Consider the following 19,324-nt stretch of genomic DNA (forward strand, 5'->3'; position numbering starts at 1 on the left):
TTTGCACTTTCTGGAGAGGCGATTTTCTCCACTTCAGTAGCCCGATTTCGTTGATTGCGTGGAGAGGGCTGTAGAATGTGGCGCCGCCTTTCCTGCTCCGTCCATGACAGGCGTGCTGGTCTCTGGAGAGAGAGCACGGTCCATCAGCGCACTCCAATAAAGGCACTGAAAGCAGCTGAATCGCATTGGCGAAGCTCAGCACTGGGCCGCTGGGCACGTCTTACCACCGTTTCCGTAGTGTAGTGGTTCTCACTTTCGCCTCATACGCGAAAAGTCCCCGGTTCGAAACCGGGTGGAAACAGACTTATTTTGTCGCCACGGACAATAGGGGATTGGGGATTCGCCTAGCGCTGTGATCGAACAGACCCACTCACCTCTTAGTGTGGCGGGATCTGCACAGTGCATGTCGCCGCGCATCCTGCTTTCACTTCAATGCGCGTCCTGATGTACCCCGGTCTCCCGCGTGACAGGTGGGGACAGGTGACAGGTCCGCGTGACAGGTCCTATACTATCGAGGAAGACATCGCTCTCTCCGACCCCCGGCATCGTGTCCCGACCCACTGTGCTGGAAGCCAACGCGTGCTGTGATTCCTTACGGAGCAGAAATGACAACCGAGGAGCCGAGAGATCATTTCAGCATTTCGCGTCTGAACGGAAAACACAAACGACCAACTCGGAATGACTTGCTTTGGACGCTTTTCAAAGCGTTCTTTGTGCACGACGACTGCGCCGCCTAGCAGATACAAATGGGTTGTACAACTTTGAAGTAGCAAATGGAAGAGGGCTAAGCCTCCTCTGTTTTAGCCCATGTTCGATCTGTCTCCCAGAACCACCAGGGCGCACACACACACACCCGTGCCGTTGAAGTGCTCTGCTTCATTTCTAAGGGCAAGTCAACATTCACTCCTACCCCGAGAACAGAAAAGACAGCGTCCGCAGCAACAACAGCTGAGGTCTCTGCACAGGAGCTAAGCTGCCCCCATCTCCTCTGCTCTGCTCTGCGGCTCCTGCGGAGCGGAGTCCTGCCTGGAGCCGTGTTTGCAGGCGGCGGCTCCCCGCGCTCTGTCTGTGCGTCATGTCCAAGAACTCCTGGGAGGAAGAGAGAGCCCTCCCACTCGGGGGCTTTTCCACGGTCTGTGTGAGGAGGGGCGGGTGTGTCCAGTAGCTTATCGAGCGGAAGCCTGGGGCGGCGGAGAGCTGTGATCGTGCAGACCTTGAGGTGTCACCTCTTTGTCTGCTTTCCCGCCCCCCCTCCGCCCAAGCTCTGCTCCAAAGTAGCCCGGCAACCCCTCACACCTGCACGTGTCACAACCTAAGGTGTGGTCATGAGACACCCATGGAGTGTTGTTCTGTTCTTGCTAATTGTTTCCTGCCCGTCGCAGGCAGGAGTCCATGCGAGGAAGATGCTCTGGACAGAGCTCAGAGGGCGCAGCTGGGTGGCTTTCCTTCTGAGTGACGTTCCTGCAACACTCTCCCGCTCCTCTTGGTGCGCTCATGCCGCAACACAGGAAGGCTGGAGCAGGTGGCTGTGCGCTCTGTGCACCACCGAAATAGCTCAGCTGGGAGAGCCTTAGACTGAAGATCTAAAGGTCCCTGGTTGGATCCCGGGTTTCGGCATTTTGTTTCATCGCGCCCTTTGTTCCTCTCTCCAGCGCCCCCTGCCTAAAGTGACGCTTCCCTTTCTCAGCCCGAAACGCAAGCGAGACACCAGCAGCGGTCCCTGCAGGTTTCCCTAGTGTAGCGGCTATCACGTTCGCCTAACACGCGAAAGGTCCCCGGTTCGAGACCGGGCGGAAACAGCCTCGTTGTGCACACTCCTGTACTTCACAGAGGTCTTGAGCGACTGGTCATTTGTTCCCAATGTATTTCCGGTGCCTTCATGCACTCTTGTACCCAACGCACGTTCCTTCTGTACGCGGAGCCGATCATTTGCAATTGGGCTGTGCCGACAGACCAGGACGAGCTCTGTCGGCTCAAAAGCAGCGAAGGACCTGCAAGAACAACAGAAAGATTAGCATCCAGCGGGGGCTTCTTAGTGAGCCCAAGATCTCATCAAGAATCGGCTCCAGCAACAGGGCTGGGCGCATTGTTCCATTCTCCGACCACTCTCGGTGTAAACAAGTCCCTCCTGGTCTCTGCTTGAATTGCACTTTCCTGCGTTTGCTTTGGTGTAACTGGCTTCCCCTGCATGGGCGAATGTGAAGAAGATCCTTAGTAAGTCATTGAAGAAACCCGAGAAGAGGTCGGAGTGGCCTCTGTCGTTCATCAACGATCCAGTCAGGCAGTACTCCTCTGTAAAGCACCGTTCGTTCACATCGATTGGCTTTTTTTGGCCTTCATTCGTGCAAGTAGTAAAAGCAGACGCCCCTTTAGGGAGCCTGTCAGCACCCGGAGTTTCCCCCTTCTGTAAGCTCTCCATAGCCTCTCAGCTCTTCTACTGTCAAATCCCCCTCAAGTACTTCCCTATCTTCTTCAATAAAAACGTTTTCTAGCTTTGAGGTAAAAAAATGAATTTCTTCATCCTTTACCTCTGTAGAGCTGTAAAGTCTTGAGTAGAAGTGTCACGCCCTCTGCAGCCAGAGGGCGGTCCTTCTCTGTCCTGTCCCTAGTTTCTGGTCTGCTGTCCTTCCTGTCCCTCTCTTTTCCTTGGGCTAAATATTTCCGGGTCTTGTACTCTGTCCTCGCTCAGCACTGACGTTCGGATGTCCTGAGACCTGCCTAGCACCAGGGCACCCCACGTCCGCTTCCTGAGGGCACAGGTTTCTATACGGCATTCCTGAACTCTTTGCACTAATGAGCCTGGGCCTTTTTCCCGTCTCGCCGCTACGCATATGGGTCTTTCTCCACCCCCCTGCTCCCCATGGTTAGTCCTCTTGGACGTCCGTGACAAGAAGGCCTCGATGCAGGAGAGGATAGCACTCAGCTCTGTACTCTCTCTTCCCTCCTCATCAACTACACTTTCCATGACAGACTTGGAGCCTACCACTTTCCTGAAAAAGAAGCGAGTACACTTCTCATTTTCTTCCAAGAACTGCATTCAGCTTCTTAACAGCACTCCTCGACTACTTTCTTCCGCTATGCTCCAGACATCCTTTTTAAAAAGGGTGATATCCTCGAGCACATCGAAGCCACTGTCTCGTGTAGAGACGCTGCAGCTGCCTCTGTTTCCTGGCTAGCACTCCTCTCCGTCTGGCAGCAGCCTTCTTTCCCTCAGCAATGAAAAAGGCCTTTGTCCTCACCTTCACCTCCTCCCACCACTCTCCTACTGACCCGTACAGACACTGCAAGGACAGCCACTGTGATAGTTTCTCCTTGTAGCGTGATACTACCCCCTCGTTCTCTAGCAGCTTTGTGTTGAGTTTCCAGAGGCCTGGGCCAAAGACAGTCCCGCCCTGGAGTTCCACTCTACACCCTAAAGCCTGATGATCTGAGAAGAAGACAGGCTGAAGAGTGACCCCAACAACTTTCACTCTCTCTGAGACAAAGCAATAGTCAATTCTGGAGCTGCTATTCCTCCCTGACCATGTATATCCTGCTGTTGTGGGATATATACATCTATATGTGTCTGAGAGTTTAAAGTCTTGAACTAAGTTTTGCAGGGCCAGTGAGCTGGAATCCAATTTTATCGGAGAGCTAGACTGCCTATCTGTGTGCTCTAAGATACAACTAAAATCCCCTCCCACTATCACGTCTGTGCTACATAACAATAGGGGGGAGAGTGCCTTGAGTAGCTCCACCCTTCCTCCCACGTCAGTAGGACAATACACATTGATTAGACGCAGGTTAACGGTCCCCCATTAGACATCCACACACAGCAACCTGCCATCCTTGACCTATGACCCTCTGAATACTTTTCAATTTGAATGCCCATCCTTTGAAAAGAATGGCCACGCCAGAGGTTCTGTTCTTATTGTCCCCTGACCAAACAGAAGGCCCTTTATCCCACCTATCTTCAAAGCTTTTATACCTCTCTTGATAGGCTAAAGCACACTCCTGCAACATCAACACATCTCCCTCTCTCTGCTGGAGGTAATCAAAGACAGACTGGCATTTAACTCTGTCATTGATACCTCTGGTGTTAAGAGAAATTATGTTTAGAGCCATATTACATAAGAAAGTGGAACCAGTCTTTACAAAACACATTTCTCTTCTGTCTCACCTGTTACCTTCTTCTTTTTCTTTTTACCAATTTCCTGCCAGCCATCCTCTGAATGAGCCTTCATCAGGGTGGCAGCAGTAAAAGCGTTCACGGAGTCCATTTCAAGGAAGGGGGTAGAGGGAGGGGTGGAGGGGTTCCAGCTGTCCCCATCGCCATGCTCTCCTTCCTCCTCGCTCGGGGAGAAAACAGAGTCATTTTTCCTTTTCCTCAAGTCCAGCTCCTGGGAGCACTGAGGGGAAAGGGGTGCAGCCGATGCACCAGTCTCCTCTTCCCCCTCACCCACCAGCTGCTGCAGATCCTCCGTGATGGACTGGATGGAGGAGAGGAGGGCATCTGTAGCACTTGCAGAGTCTGAGAAAAGCAGCTCCGCTGAATCCTGGGTATCCTCGCTGGACCCGCTCCACCGGGGGGCCCCACACTGGCCCTCGTTCTGAGGAGCAGGAGTGGGGGAGGGGGCTTTGCTGTTCTCGGGGGTTTTCAAACCCTCATGCTTGTCTGGTGCAGTCTGCGGTTGTGGGGGCGTAGTGGATTTCTCTTCCACCGGCCCCGGAGCCACAGCAGGACTGATCCTGGCTGGAGGCTGAGAGTCTTTGTCCAACAAGGGTTCTTTGTTTGACTTGTTGTTTGCTTTGGATTTTCGGGCCGGTTTGGCTGAAACAAGCACTGCCTCATCCTTTCTCATTTTGAGTTTATTGGCGTAGGCATGAGGGCAGTTCTTAAAAACGTGTCATTCCGAGCCACATAAATTGCACTTTGGCAGCATTGAACAGTCAGAGGCTAAATGTCCCTGTTTGCCACAGGTCTTGCAGCATTTCACAGTGCAGGACGATGCCAGGTGTCCCACAGCACCACAGCGCCGACACACCTTTGGTTGTCCCACATAAAAAACATAGCCATTGCAGGCGCCCAGCCGGATTGTAGAGGGCAGGTGCCTTAAGCCTCCATTTACATTGTCTGGTAGCAAGCTAACCTCGAATTTCCTTGCTCCTGTTTTTATACCGTCAACATCTCTAACCTCAGTTCCATGGTGGACGGTGCAGTACTGGTTAAGCCAGGTGTGAATGTCCGTCTTTGCCAGATCCGAGAACATAACAACATGCACCGTTTTCCTCTCTCTCTGTGTCAGAGGCTGCAAGTTGATCTTCTCAAGGGCAGGAACTTTCCCTGTTTTTGCCTCAAACACATCCACACATTGTTCAAACAGAGAATAGGTAGCTAAAACAACCTCAAATGCTTTCTGACCTGGGAAAGCGAAGATGAAATCCAAGTGCCGAGGTTCAAAGCCAAGTTCCTTCTGCAACACTTTTCTGCTGAACTGCATGCGATCCATGAAGAGGTCATCCAAAAGCTCAAAACGTACAGCATTCTTGCGGGATCCAAAAGCTGCCATTTCGTAAACTGCAAAACAAACACTGCTTCCACAAAACAAGAAAACAATCCAACTACTCCACCTACAGGATGATCAAGGTATCACCCCTGCCAGGTAAGTATAAGTTGTATAAGGCCCTGCAAGCGGCCCGCACCCACAGCACAAAGCGTGCAGCCTAGGCCAGCTCCTCGCCCCGCACGCCACTGCCTCCTGCTGGGCCCACTCTTTCGCACACTCACACGCCACACTAACACTCAAAAGGGTGGGCAAAACGAGAAAACGAGCGCGCCGTTTCCTACACATCTGCAGTCGCCAATGTGCATTCGCAGCATATCCCGGGACGCAATTCGGCCTCATTTGCATAACACCAGACCGGCAGATCACTACGTAAGCTCGCGTCGTGCGCCTGCCACACACCGAACAAACACCGGAGCCTTTTCAGCAATTTCCAAAAAACGGGCATGCTCGCCTGCCCACAAGGTTTGTCTCTAACCCGCTCTCCAGAGCCTGCTGCCTTCTGTGCTGTTCTCTCGGCACCGCTGCAGCGCACACAACCCCTGCAGCGCGGGGAGAAAGTTTCCACGCTCCGCCACAGGGAAGGCTCGCTCCGTGCGCACACGTCCTTTCAATGCCAGTTCAACAAGTGCTCCGCATTAGCAGCGTCGTGTCGCACCTCACCTCACCTCGCACAGCCCCCTCCTTGAATGTCTGGCGCTGGGCATGCCCCGCTCTCCTCCACCTTATCTTATCACGTGTGACCACCGACAATGGTCACAATGCCGGGGAATGGCACCTGTAAAGTGTTAATTGGGGCACAGGAACAGCCCGTCTCGTCTCGGGGGCCGGCTTCAAAGACAATACAGCAAACACAGCGGGGCGGGGGAAGTAGACGACACGACACATGCAGGTACATTCAGCTCCGGTGGGAACGAGTCATTTGTCGGTCTTTTCAAGTGCTGGGAGTCGAGTAATCCTTCGCTTGTATCGTTTCTCCCCGGTGACTAGATCTCACCCTGCGACTCTCGACTGGGCTCACCCACGGCAGCCCAGCAGGTGTGAGCCTAGCCGGCACCCGGATGGGAGATTCCCCCCGGAAAAGCTCAGGTTGCTGCTGCTCCTACAAGAGGTGTGACTGGGACCAGTAGGGAGCGCTCACCCTGCGGTCTGTGTGGCTTTCTTATGCCCCAGCATCCTGATGGCGACACTCTGCTGCACAAACAAGCGCCGTCCTTCTGGGGAGGCGTAAAACCGAGGTCCCGACCCTCCTTGGCCATTAAGAAATCCCAGGGCGTCTCTCAAAAAGAGACGCCGGGGGTGTCTCTCTGGTGTTAGTGTTCCCCTTTACCAATCAGTCGGGGTCTCCTCCTAATCCCCGTCTCATATGTAACAATCAATGATGAGGCCCCCCTGTCCCGCGATATTGTACTTGTCTCCTGGCCGCTGGCTGGCGCCGTGTGATTTAGTACTCGCGCAAGAGACCGGGGGCAGAGCGTGAACGTGGTCCCCCGCCCCCCACAAAGTGTGCGCTCCAGGTTCCCTCTCGGGGCTCTGCAACACAGCGGAAAGGCAGCGAGAAGGAGCCTCTTGCTCTGACGCCGCAAGGCCACAAGAGGGCGGAGGTGCCGCGCGCCCGGCCGACGTGTTGGACTGGTGCGCTTTATGTGCTGAAATAAACACGCGACAGCCCAGAAATGTTTTGAGTGCTGTGCATTGGAGGTTTTTGTCTTGTGAAGACTTGCCTTGTGCTCCTCCGAGCAGTTTGTTTGTTCTCCTCCAGTGCGGGACAAGTCAACACAAGGGAGCACATTCGCCAACATCCAGGTACACAATGCGATTTGGAAAGAAGCTCCTTTCCAAAGAGCTGCACACGAACGATCCTTCAGTCCCGCTCGGGGGGCACGGAGCCCCAGCCACACACAGCTTCAAGTAGCGAGTCAGGCGCCATGGCTTTTGCTTGCGGCCACACCACCCGGAATGTTCCTGATCTCGTTTGATCTTGGAAGTTAAGCAGGGGTGGGCTTGGTTAGTAGTTGGAAGGGAGACTGCCTGGGAATACCAGGTGCTGCAAGCTTTTGCTCTCTTGGCCAGCAGGGGTCGCCGTTGGTACCGTAGGTTTTGGGAGGAAAACCTGGAGGATGGAAAGGTGATCTATAGCCTCATCTCTAGAGATGTTTTGTTGCTATGGCATGTGTGTGACCCATATAAAAAAAACCCATTTGTAAAACGAATATCGAAGCTGCCTCTAAATCTGCAAATGAAGATGAGTCAATAAACCACTTGTTTTTCGTATAACTATACATATATTCATTTATTACTGATTTCATTCATTGGGCACGGATACAATAGAGGTACAGCCATTCACTGTTTGACATGTCTGCACTGGTACAGAACCTAGCAATCAGAAAACGGGTGAAACTGTCTTGAGAATTAGCATACAGTACCGAGGCTCCCATGACCAAATAAAGGCTAACCTCGATAATCAGCCTAAATAATGCAGACTACAGCAAAATGACTGACTTTGAAAAGGGAATGAATGTCCGGAAGGAGTAGCGTAACCAGCTTGAAATGCTTCTCCGGACCTCTAACTAAAAGAAACCGGGAACCAGCAGTGGCATCGACTCCTTTCAAACTGGGATCCTATCGCAGCTCGTGGTGTCATAACTCTTCCGTATCTGATATTGGACCAAGCACATCAGGGGAGAGCGCGAACGCAGTCCCCCACTACCAGAAATTATGCAGTCGAGATTCCCACATCTGGAGAATTCGCAGGGGTCAGCACAGCCGGAGTGCAATGGCGTGCCTCGCTCTGGGTGAACCTCCTTCTTGATCAAGGTATCTCCCCTGCCAGGTAAGTATGAGCTGTACAAGCCCCTGCAAGCGGCCCGCACCCACAGCACAAAGCGCGCAGCCTAGGCCAGCTCCTCGCCCCGCACACCACCGCCTCCTGCTGGGCCCACTCTTTCGCACACTCACACGCCACACTAACACTCAAAAGGGTGGGCAAAACGAGAAAACGAGCGCGCCGTTTCCTACACATCTGCAGTCGCCAATGCGCATTCACAGCATGTCCCGGGACGCAATTCGGCCTCATTTGCATAACACCAGACCGGCAGATCGCTACGCAAGCTCGCGTCGTGCGCCTGCCACACACCGAACAAACACCGGAGCCTTTTCAGCAATTTCAAAAAAAGGGCCTGATCGCCTGCCCACAAGGTTTGTCTCTTACCCGCTCTCCAGAGCCTGCTGCCTTCTGTGCTGTTCTCTCGGCACTGCTGCAGCGCACACAACTCCTGCAGCGCGGGGAGAAAGTTTCCACGCTCCGCCGCAGGGAAGGCTCGCTCCGTGCGCACACGTCCTTTCAATGCCAGTTCAACAAGTGCTCCGCATTAGCAGCGTCGGGGCTCCGGCGTGTCGCACCTCACCTCACCTCGCACAGCCCCCTCCTTGAATGTCTGGCGCTGGGCATGCCCCGCCCTCCTCCACCTTATCTTATCGCGTGTGACCACCGACAATGGCCACAATGCCGGGGAATGGCAACTGTAAAGTGTTAATTGGGGCACAGGAACAGCCCGTCTCGTCTCGGGGGCCGGCTTCAAAGACAATACAGCAAACACAGCGGGGCGGGGGAAGTAGACGACACGACACATGCAGGTACATTCAGCTCCGGCGGGAACGAGTCATTTGTTGGCCTTTTCAAGTGCTGGGAGCCGAGTAATCCTTCGCTTGTATCGTTTCTCCCCGGTGACTAGATCTCACCCTGCGACTCTCGACTGGGCTCACCCACGGCAGCCCAGCAGGTGTGAGCCTAGCCGGCACCCGGATGGGAGATTCCACCCGGAAAAGTCAGGTTGCTGCTGCTCCTGCAAGACGTGTGACTGGGACCAGTAGGGAGCGCTCACCCTGCGGTCTGTGTGGCTTTCTTATGCCCCAGCATCCTGATGGCGACACTCTGCTGCACAAACAGGCGCCGTCCTTTGGGGGAGGCGTAAAACCGAGGTCCCGACCCACCTTGGCCATTAAGAAATCCCAGGGAGTCTCTCAAAATGAGACGCCGCGGGTGTCACTCTGGTGTTAGTGTTCCCCTTTACCAATCAGTCGGGGTCTCCTCCTAATCCCCGTCTCATATGTAACAATCAATGACGAGGCCCCCCTGTCCCGCGATATTGCACTTGTCTCCTGGCCGCTGGTTGGCGCCGTGAGATTTAGCACTCGCGCAAGAGATCGGGGGCAGAGCGCGAACGCGGTCTCCCGCCCCCCACAAAGTGTGCGCTCCAGGTTCCCTCTCAGGGCTCTGCAACACAGCGGAAAGGCAGCGAGAAGGAGCCTCTTGCTCTGACGCCGCAAGGCCACAAGAGGGCGGAGGCGCCGCGCGCCCGGTCGACGTGTTGGACTGGTGCGCTTTATGTGCTGAAATAAACACGCGACAGCCCAGAAATGTTTTGAGTGCTGTGCATTGGAGGTTTTTGTCTTGTGAAGACTTGCCTTGTGCTCCTCCGAGCAGTTTGTTTGTTCTCCTCCAGTGCGGGACAAGTCAACACAAGGGAGCACATTCGCCAACATCCAGGTACACAATGCGATTTGGAAAGAAGCTCCTTTCCAAAGAGCTGCACACGAACGATCCTTCAGTCCCGCTCGGGGGGCGCGGAGCCCCAGCCACACACAGCTTCAAGTAGCGAGTCAGGCGCCATGGCTTTCGCTTGCGGCCACACCACCCTGAATCTTCCCGATCTCGTCTGATCTTGGAAGCTAAGCAGGGTTGGGCCTGGTTAGTACTTGGATGGGAGACTGCCTGGGAATACCAGGTGCTGCAAGCTTTTGCTCTATCGGCCAGCAGGGGTCACCATTGGTACCGCAGGTTTTGAGAGGAAAACCTGGAGGATGGAAAGGTGATCTATAGCCTCATCTCTAGAGATGTTTTGTTGCTATGGCATGTGTGTGACCCATATAAAAAAAAACCCATTTGTAAAACGAATATCGAAGCTGCCTCTAAATCTGCAAATGAAGATGAGTCGATAAACCACTTGTTTTTCGTATAACTATACATATATTCATTTATTACTGATTTCATTCATTGAGCACGGATACAATAGAGGTACAGCCATTCACTGTTTGACATGTCTGCACTGGTACAGAACCTAGCAATCAGAAAACGGGAAAAACTGTCTTGAGAATTAGCATACAGTACCGAAGCTCCCATGACCAAATAAAGGCTAACCTCGATAATCAGCCTAAATAATGCAGACTACAGCAAAATGACTGACTTTGAAAAGGGAATGAATGTCCGGAAGGAGTAGCGTAACCAGCTTGAAATGCTTCTCCGGACCTCTAACTAAAAGAAACCGGGAACCAGCAGTGGCATCGACTCCTTTCAAACTGGGATCCTATCGCAGCTCGTGGTGTCATAACTCTTCCGTATCTGATATTGGACCAAGCACATCAGGGGAGAGCGCGAACGCAGTCCCCCACTACCAGAAATTATGCAGTCGAGATTCCCACATCTGGAGAATTCGCAGGGGTCAGCACAGCCGGAGTGCAATGGCCGAGCCTCGCTCTGGGTGAACTTTAAGAACTTTATTTTCTTTTCACAAAAAAGTACAGGGCATCACAATTTAGAAAGCTTTACATTAATATACATACTTAAAACAGTATATATGATCACATCTCATTACATTTGACACGGTACCAGTTACATAGCAACAATTTCTTTTTTTCTGGTGCAAATCACATTCTTTACTTAAACATGATAATGTTTTTCACAGTTTCTTGAGATATTGACCTATGCTCTCTATTTCCCACAGATTTTCTGCTTCCTCCCTCCCTTCTCTCCACAGATCTCTGAGGTAATAGTTCTCTCGGGTGATGAACAGGGCCAGGCTACCTGCTGCCTTGACTGGGACCTCGATGCCTTTGAACAGCCCCATGTTCCTCACTCTCCACAGGGCGTCTTTCCCACTGTTCACCACGGCCCAGAGTTCACCACGGCCCAGATCCTGTCAAACTTCCTCCTGACGTGTTTGACAGGAGAGATGCCGTATATGACGAAAGCAGCGGTCAGGGTAAATTGGGGCGAGAGAGCTTGCAACCAATCTTCAAACTGTGCCCAGAAGGCCTTAGCAAAAAAGCAGGACCACAGGAGATGGGTCACAGTCTCCTCCTCGCCGCAGCCCACCCTAACGCAGCGAGGGCTGGGGGTGAGGCCCCTACGGTACAAGAAAGTTCGTACCGGTAAGCACTGGTGGACGACACTCCAGGCTAAATCTCTGTGAATGTTGCGCAAAAACTTAGAGGATGTGTGTTTCCACACCTTCCTTGTTTGGGCTGATGTTAAAATGCCCACAGGGGTCTGCCTATTGTTCTGGGGTGCAACGAAATCTTCCAGTTTTTGGACGCTGACATCTCGGAGGGGAATATGGCCAATTGGGTGAGATCTTAGAAAACTTTTAACTGTCCCATAAATTGCAGGGCATGTGTCAGAGAGTGGGACATCCAGCTTGGGTCTGACACCCCACACTCTGAACACCTCCCTACCTATCCAGAGCCTGGAAAAATAAGTCCAGGTACGCGCTGCACGTGCTGTTGCAAAGCCTCTCAGCACAGAGGCCAGGAAAATGCACAGCAGCTTCGTAGCAATATCTGGGACAGACTTCCCCCCTGAGGGTAGCGGCCTGTACATTATTTCCCTTCTGAGTCTTTCCTGCTTCCCACCCCATAGAAATTGAAACATCAATCTCCTCAGCACCGCCGCAACACGGTGTGGGATTGGGAAGGTAGAAGCCAGAAAATTCAAGATAGGCAAGAGCTCAGCTTTGATGACCAGCACCTTCCCTGTCATGGTGAGGTCTCGGTCCTTCCATTGCATCAGTTTTTTGTTTAAGATTGGCAATTTGTTCTGCCAATTTACTGTTCCCATCTCTTCTCCAAAATACACCCCCAGGACCTTAATTCTCTTCTCTTGCAGCCTGAGATCATGTCCTTCTTTTGGCTCCCTCCAGTTCTGATAAAAAATCTCACTCTTAGATTTGTTAATTTTTGCAGAGGAAGCCAAAGAGAAACGATCACAGCACTGCAGAGCTCTGCTAATTGAGGCATTGTCAGAGAGGAGCAGGGTGACGTCATCCATGTATAGAGATGTCTTTACCTCTCCTCCCCCACTTCCAGGCACTGGTATCCCATTAATGGCCTGATCCTGGCGCAAGGCACAGCCTAAGGGCTCCATAGCCAAAACAAATAACAAGGGGGATAATGGGCAGCCCTGCCTCACCCCTGAACAGACTTCAAAGGGGCGTGATCTATTGCCATTAACCATTACTCTGCTGTTGCTACCTGTGTACAGCAGGTTAATCCACTTTCTCATGATGGGGCCAAACTTCATGTGCTCAAGTACCGATGTTAAGTACTGCCGGTTTAGGCGGTCAAAGGCCTTTTCTAGGTCTACACCTAAAATGCACAGAGGGAGGGAGCGATCCTCCGAGTACAGACAGACATCCCTCAACAAGGCCAGGTTGTCGCTCATCAGGCGTCCTGCTATCCCACAAGTCTGTTCTTTCCCTACCAGTGAGGCCACTACATTTTGTAGCCGCAGGAAAAGGGCTTTGGACAGGATCTTAGTGTCCACGCCTAACAGGCTGAGGGGTCTCCAGTTCTTTATGTCATTCTTTGCTCCTTTCTTAAACAAGAGAGAGATAGTGCCTTCTCTTAAGGAGTCAGGCAGCAATTCTGTCTTATAGCTTTCCTCGAATAGGAACAGTAGCGGATCCTGAAGCAGGTCCCAAAAGGTGCAATAAAATTCTTTAGGGAGCCCGTCAGCACCCGGAGTTTTTCCCTTCTGTAAGCTCTCCATAGCCTGTCTCAGCTCTTCTACTGTCAAATCCCTCTCTAGTACTTCCCTATCTTCTTCACTCAAAACGTTTTCTAGCTTTGAGGTGAAAAAAATAATTTCTTCATCCTTTACCTCTGTAGAGCTGTACAGTCTTGAGTAGAAGGCCTCGGTGCAGGAGAGGATAGCACTCGGCTCTGTTCTCTCTCGTCCCTCCTCATCAACTACACTTTCCATGACAGACTTGGAGCCTACCACTTTCCTGAAAAAGAAGCGAGTACACTTCTCATTTTCTTCTAAGAACTGCACTCTGCTTCTTAACAGCACTCCTCGACTACTTTCTTCGGCTATGCTCCGGATGTCCTTTTTTAAAAGGGTGATATCCTCGAGCACATCGAAGCCACTGTGCAGCATCGTGTAGAGGCGCTGCAGCTGCCTCTGTTTCCTGGCTAGCACTCCTCTCCGTCTGGCAGCAGCCTTCCTTCCCTCAGCCATGAAAAAGGCCTTTGTCCTCACCTTCACCTCCTCCCACCACTCTCCTACTGACCCGTACAGACACTGCAAGGACAGCCACTGTGATAGTTTCTCCTTGTAGCGGGATACTACCCCCTCGTTCTCTAGCAGCTTTGTGTTGAGTTTCCAGAGGCCTGGGCCAAAGACAGTCCCGCCCTGGAGTTCCACTCTACACCCTAAAGCCTGATGATCTGAGAAGAAGACAGGCTGAAGAGTGACCCCAACAACTTTCACTCTCGCTGAGACAAAGCAATAGTCAATTCTGGAGCTGCTATTCCTCCCTGACCATGTATATCCTGCTGTTGTGGGATATATACATCTATATGTGTCTGAGAGTTTAAAGTCTTGAACTAAGTTTTGCAGGGCCAGTGAGCTGGAATCCAATTTTATCGGAGAGCTAGACTGCCTGTCTGTGTGCTTTAAGATACAATTAAAATCCCCTCCCACTATCACGTCTGTGCTACATAACAATAGGGGAGAGAGTGCCTTGAGTAGCTCCACCCTTCCTCCCACGTCAGTAGGACAATACACATTGATTAGCCGCAGGTTAACGGTCCCCCATTCCACATCCACACACAGCAACCTGCCATCTATGACCCTCTGAATACTTTTCAATTTGAAAGCCCATCCTTTCAAAAGAATGGCCACGCCAGAGGCTCTGTTGTTATTGTCCCCTGACCAAACAGAAGGCCCTTTATCCCACCTATCTTCAAAGCTTTTATACCTCTCTTGATAGGCTAAAGCACACTCCTGCAACATCAACACATCTCCCTCTCTCTGCTGGAGGTAATCAAAGACAGACTGGCATTTAACTCTGTCATTGATACCTCTGGTGTTAAGAGAAATTATGTTTAGAGCCATATTACATAAGAAAGTGGAACCAGTCTTTACAAAACACATTTCTCTTCTGTCTCACCTATTACCTTCTTCTTTTTCTTTTTCTTTTTACCAATTTCCTGCCAGCCATCCTCTGAAAGAGCCTTCATCAGGGTGGCAGCAGTAAAAGCGTTCACGGAGTCCGTTTCAAGGAAGGGGGTAGAGGGAGGGGTGGAGGGGTTCCAGCTGTCCCCATCACCATGCTCTCCTTCCTCCTCGCTCGGGGAGAAAACAGAGTCATTTTTCCTTTTCCTCACGTCCAGCTCCTGGGAGCACTGAGGGGAAAGGGGTGCAGCCGATGCACCAGTCTCCTCTTCCCCCTCACCCACCAGCTGCTGCAGATCCTCCGTGATGGACTGGATGGAGGAGAGGAGGGCGTCTGTAGCACTTGCAGAGTCTGGGAAAAGCAGCTCCGCTGAATCCTGGGTATCCTCGCTGGACCCGCTCCACCGGGGGGCCCCACACTGGCCCTCGTTCTGAGGAGCAGGAGTGGGGGAGGGGTCCTCGCTGTTCTCGGGGGTTTTCAAACCCTCGTGCTTGTCTGGTGCAGTCTGCGGTTGTGGGGGCGTAGTGGATCTCTCTTCCACCGGCCCCGGAGCCACAGCAGGACTGATCCTGGCTGGAGGCTGAGAGTCTTTGTCCAACAAGGGTTCTTTGTTTGACTTGTTGTTTGCTTTGGCTTTTCGGGCCGGTTTGGCTGAAACAAGCACTGCCTCATCCTTTCTCATTTTGAGTTTATTGGCGTAGGCGTGAGGGCAGTTCTTAAAAACGTGTCCTTCCGAGCCACATAAATTGCACTTTGGCAGCATTGAACAGTCAGAGGCTAAATGTCCCTGTTTGCCACAGGTCTTGCAGCATTTCACAGTGCAGGACGATGCCAGGTGTCCCACAGCACCACAGCGCCGACACACCTTTGGTTGTCCCACATAAAAAACATAGCCATTGCAGGCGCCCAGCCGGATTGTAGAGGGCAGGTGCCTTAAGCCTCCATTTACATTGTCCGGTAGCAAGCGAACCTCGAATTTCCTTGCTCCTGTTTTTATACCGTCAACATCTCTAACCTCAGTTCCATGGTGGACGGTGCAGTACTGGTTAAGCCAGGTGTGAATGTCCTCCGTCTTTGCCAGTTCCGAGAACATAACAACATGCACGGTTTTCCTCTCTCTCTGTGTCAAAGGCTGCAAGTTGATCTTCTCAAGAGCAGGAACTTTCCCTCTTTTTGCCTCAAACACATCCACACATTGTTCAAACAGAGGATAGGTAGCAAATACAACCTCAAATGCTTTCTGACCTGGGAGAGCGAAGATGAAATCCAAGTGCCGAGGTTCAAAGCCAAGTTCCTTCTGCAACACTTTTCTGCTGAACTGCATACGATCCATGAAGAGGTCATCCAAAAGCTCAAAACGCACAGCATTCTTGCGGGATCCAAAAGATGCCATTTCGTAAACTGCAAAACAAACACTGCTTCCACAAAACAAGAAAACAATCCAACAACTCCACCTACAAGCTGATCAAGGTATCTCCCCTGCCAGGTAAGTATGAGCTGTACAAGCCCCTGCAAGCGGCCCGCACCCACAGCACAAAGCGTGCAGCCTAGGCCAGCTCCTCGCCCCGCACACCACCGCCTCCTGCTGGGCCCACTCTTTCGCACACTCACACGCCACACTAACACTTAATAGGGTGGGCAAAACGAGAAAACGAGCGCGCCGTTTCCTACACATCTGCAGTCGCCAAATGCGCATTCGCAGCATGTCCCGGGACGCAATTCGGCCTCATTTGCATAACACCAGACCGGCAGATCGATCCGCATGCTCGCGTCGTGCGCCTGCCACACACCGAACAAACACCGGAGCCTTTTCAGCAATTTCCAAAAAACGGGCATGCTCGCCTGCCCACAAGGTTTGTCTCTTACCCGCTCTCCAGAGCCTGCTGCCTTCTGTGCTGTTCTCTCGGCACCGCTGCAGCGCACACAACTCCTGCAGCGCGGGGAGAAAGTTTCCACGCTCCGCCGCAGGGAAGGCTCGCTCCGTGCGCACACGTCCTTTCAATGCCAGTTCAACAAGTGCTCCGCATTAGCAGCGTCGGGGCTCCGGCGTGTCGCACCTCACCTCACTTCGCACAGCCCCCTCCTTGAATGTCTGGCGCTGGGCATGCCCCGCCCTCCTCCACCTTATCTTATCGCGTGTGACCACCGACAATGGCCACAATGCCGGGGAATGGCACCTGTAAAGTGTTAATTGGGGCACAGGAACAGCCCGTCTCGTCTCGGGGGCCGGCTTCAAAGACAATACAGCAAACACAGCGGGGCGGGGGAAGTAGATGACACGACACATGCAGGTACATTCAGCTCCGGCGGGAACGAGTCATTTGTCGGCCTTTTCAAGTGCTGGGAGCCGAGTAATCCTTCGCTTGTATCGTTTCTCCCCGGTGACTAGATCTCACCCTGCGACTCTCGACTGGGCTCACCCACGGCAGCCCAGCAGGTGTGAGCCTAGCCGGCACCCGGATGGGAGATTCCCCCCGGAAAAGCTCAGGTTGCTGCTGCTCCTGCAAGACGTGTGACTGAGACCAGTAGGGAGCGCTCACCCTGCGGTCTGTGTGGCTTTCTTATGCCCCAGCATCCTGATGGCGACACTCTGCTGCACAAACAGGCGCCGTCCTTCGGGGGAGGCGTAAAACCGAGGTCCCGACCCTCCTTGGCCATTAAGAAATCCCAGGGCGTCTCTCAAAATGAGACGCCGCGGGTGTCACTCTGGTGTTAGTGTTCCCCTTTACCAATCAGTCGGGGTCTCCTCCTAATCCCCGTCTCATATGTAACAATCAATGACGAGGCCCCCCTGTCCCGCGATATTGCACTTGTCTCCTGGCCGCTGGCTGGCGCCGTGAGATTTAGCACTTGCGCAAGAGATCGGGGGCAGAGCGCGAACGCGGTCTCCCGCCCCCCACAAAGTGTGCGCTCCAGGTTCCCTCTCAGGGCTCTGCAACACAGCGGAAAGGCAGCGAGAAGGAGCCTCTTGCTCTGACGCCGCAAGGCCACAAGAGGGCGGAGGCGCCGCGCGTCCAGCCGACGTGTTGGACTGGTGCGCTTTATGTGCTGAAATAAACATGCGACAGCCCAGAAATGTTTTGAGTGCTGTGCATTGGAGGTTTTTGTCTTGTGAAGACTTGCCTTGTGCTCCTCCGAGCAGTTTGTTTGTTCTCCTCCAGTGCGGGACAAGTCAACACAAGGGAGCACATTCGCCAACATCCAGGTACACAATGCGATTTGGAAAGAAGCTCCTTTCCAAAGAGCTGCACACGAACGATCCTTCAGTCCCGCTCGGGGGGCGCGGAGCCCCAGCCACACACAGCTTCAAGTAGCGAGTCAGGCGCCATGGCTTTCGCTTGCGGCCACACCACCCTGAATCTTCCCGATCTCGTCTGATCTTGGAAGCTAAGCAGGGTTGGGCCTGGTTAGTACTTGGATGGGAGACTGCCTGGGAATACCAGGTGCTGCAAGCTTTTGCTCTATCGGCCAGCAGGGGTCACCATTGGTACCGCAGGTTTTGAGAGGAAAACCTGGAGGATGGAAAGGTGATCTATAGCCTCATCTCTAGAGATGTTTTGTTGCTATGGCATGTGTGTGACCCATATAAAAAAAAACCCATTTGTAAAACGAATATCGAAGCTGCCTCTAAATCTGCAAATGAAGATGAGTCGATAAACCACTTGTTTTTCGTATAACTATACATATATTCATTTATTACTGATTTCATTCATTGAGCACGGATACAATAGAGGTACAGCCATTCACTGTTTGACATGTCTGCACTGGTACAGAACCTAGCAATCAGAAAACGGGAAAAACTGTCTTGAGAATTAGCATACAGTACCGAAGCTCCCATGACCAAATAAAGGCTAACCTCGATAATCAGCCTAAATAATGCAGACTACAGCAAAATGACTGACTTTGAAAAGGGAATGAATGTCCGGAAGGAGTAGCGTAACCAGCTTGAAATGCTTCTCCGGACCTCTAACTAAAAGAAACCGGGAACCAGCAGTGGCATCGACTCCTTTCAAACTGGGATCCTATCGCAGCTCGTGGTGTCATAACTCTTCCGTATCTGATATTGGACCAAGCACATCAGGGGAGAGCGCGAACGCAGTCCCCCACTACCAGAAATTATGCAGTCGAGATTCCCACATCTGGAGAATTCGCAGGGGTCAGCACAGCCGGAGTGCAATGGCCGAGCCTCGCTCTGGGTGAACCTGCTTCTTGATCAAGGTATCTCCCCTGCCAGGTAAGTATGAGCTGTACAAGCCCCTGCAAGCGGCCCGCACCCACAGCACAAAGCGCGCAGCCTAGGCCAGCTCCTCGCCCCACACACCACCGCCTCCTGCTGGGCCCACTCTTTCGCACACTCACACGCCACACTAACACTCAATAGGGTGGGCAAAATGAGAAAACGAGCGCGCCGTTTCCTACACATCTGCAGTCGCCAAATGCGCATTCGCAGCATGTCCCGGGACGCAATTCGGCCTCATTTGCATAACACCAGACCGGCAGATCGATACGCATGCTCGCGTCGTGCGCCTGCCACACACCGAACAA

General features: G+C 52.6%; 6 non-coding genes and 1 pseudogene across 6 annotated transcripts; 4 read left to right on the forward strand and 3 right to left on the reverse strand.

Moving 5' to 3' along the window:
- The first annotated feature begins 228 nt into the window (after positions 1–228).
- On the forward strand, positions 229–301 carry trnam-cau (transfer RNA methionine (anticodon CAU)). Its single transcript has one exon. It is a non-coding gene; the product is annotated as a tRNA-Met (tRNA).
- A 7,179-nt stretch (positions 302–7,480) lies between these two features.
- Positions 7,481–7,599, forward strand: LOC148825488 (5S ribosomal RNA; annotated as a pseudogene).
- Positions 7,600–8,221: 622 nt separating this feature from the next.
- On the reverse strand, positions 8,222–8,384 carry LOC148825489 (U1 spliceosomal RNA). The gene has a single exon (XR_016093633.1). It is a non-coding gene; the product is annotated as a U1 spliceosomal RNA (small nuclear RNA).
- A 1,839-nt stretch (positions 8,385–10,223) lies between these two features.
- On the forward strand, positions 10,224–10,342 carry LOC148825490 (5S ribosomal RNA). Its single transcript, XR_016093253.1, has one exon. It is a non-coding gene; the product is annotated as a 5S ribosomal RNA (ribosomal RNA).
- A 623-nt stretch (positions 10,343–10,965) lies between these two features.
- LOC148825491 (U1 spliceosomal RNA) lies at positions 10,966–11,124 on the reverse strand. Its single transcript, XR_016092527.1, has one exon. It is a non-coding gene; the product is annotated as a U1 spliceosomal RNA (small nuclear RNA).
- Positions 11,125–18,115: 6,991 nt separating this feature from the next.
- On the forward strand, positions 18,116–18,234 carry LOC148825492 (5S ribosomal RNA). Its single transcript, XR_016093265.1, has one exon. It is a non-coding gene; the product is annotated as a 5S ribosomal RNA (ribosomal RNA).
- A 623-nt stretch (positions 18,235–18,857) lies between these two features.
- LOC148825493 (U1 spliceosomal RNA) lies at positions 18,858–19,021 on the reverse strand. The gene has a single exon (XR_016093609.1). It is a non-coding gene; the product is annotated as a U1 spliceosomal RNA (small nuclear RNA).
- Between the last annotated feature and the right edge of the window lie 303 nt (positions 19,022–19,324).

Source organism: Atractosteus spatula, chromosome 10, assembly GCF_055471065.1.
Source record: "Atractosteus spatula isolate fAtrSpa1 chromosome 10, fAtrSpa1.hap1, whole genome shotgun sequence".
In the NCBI taxonomy this organism is placed as follows: Eukaryota; Metazoa; Chordata; class Actinopteri; order Semionotiformes; family Lepisosteidae; genus Atractosteus; species Atractosteus spatula.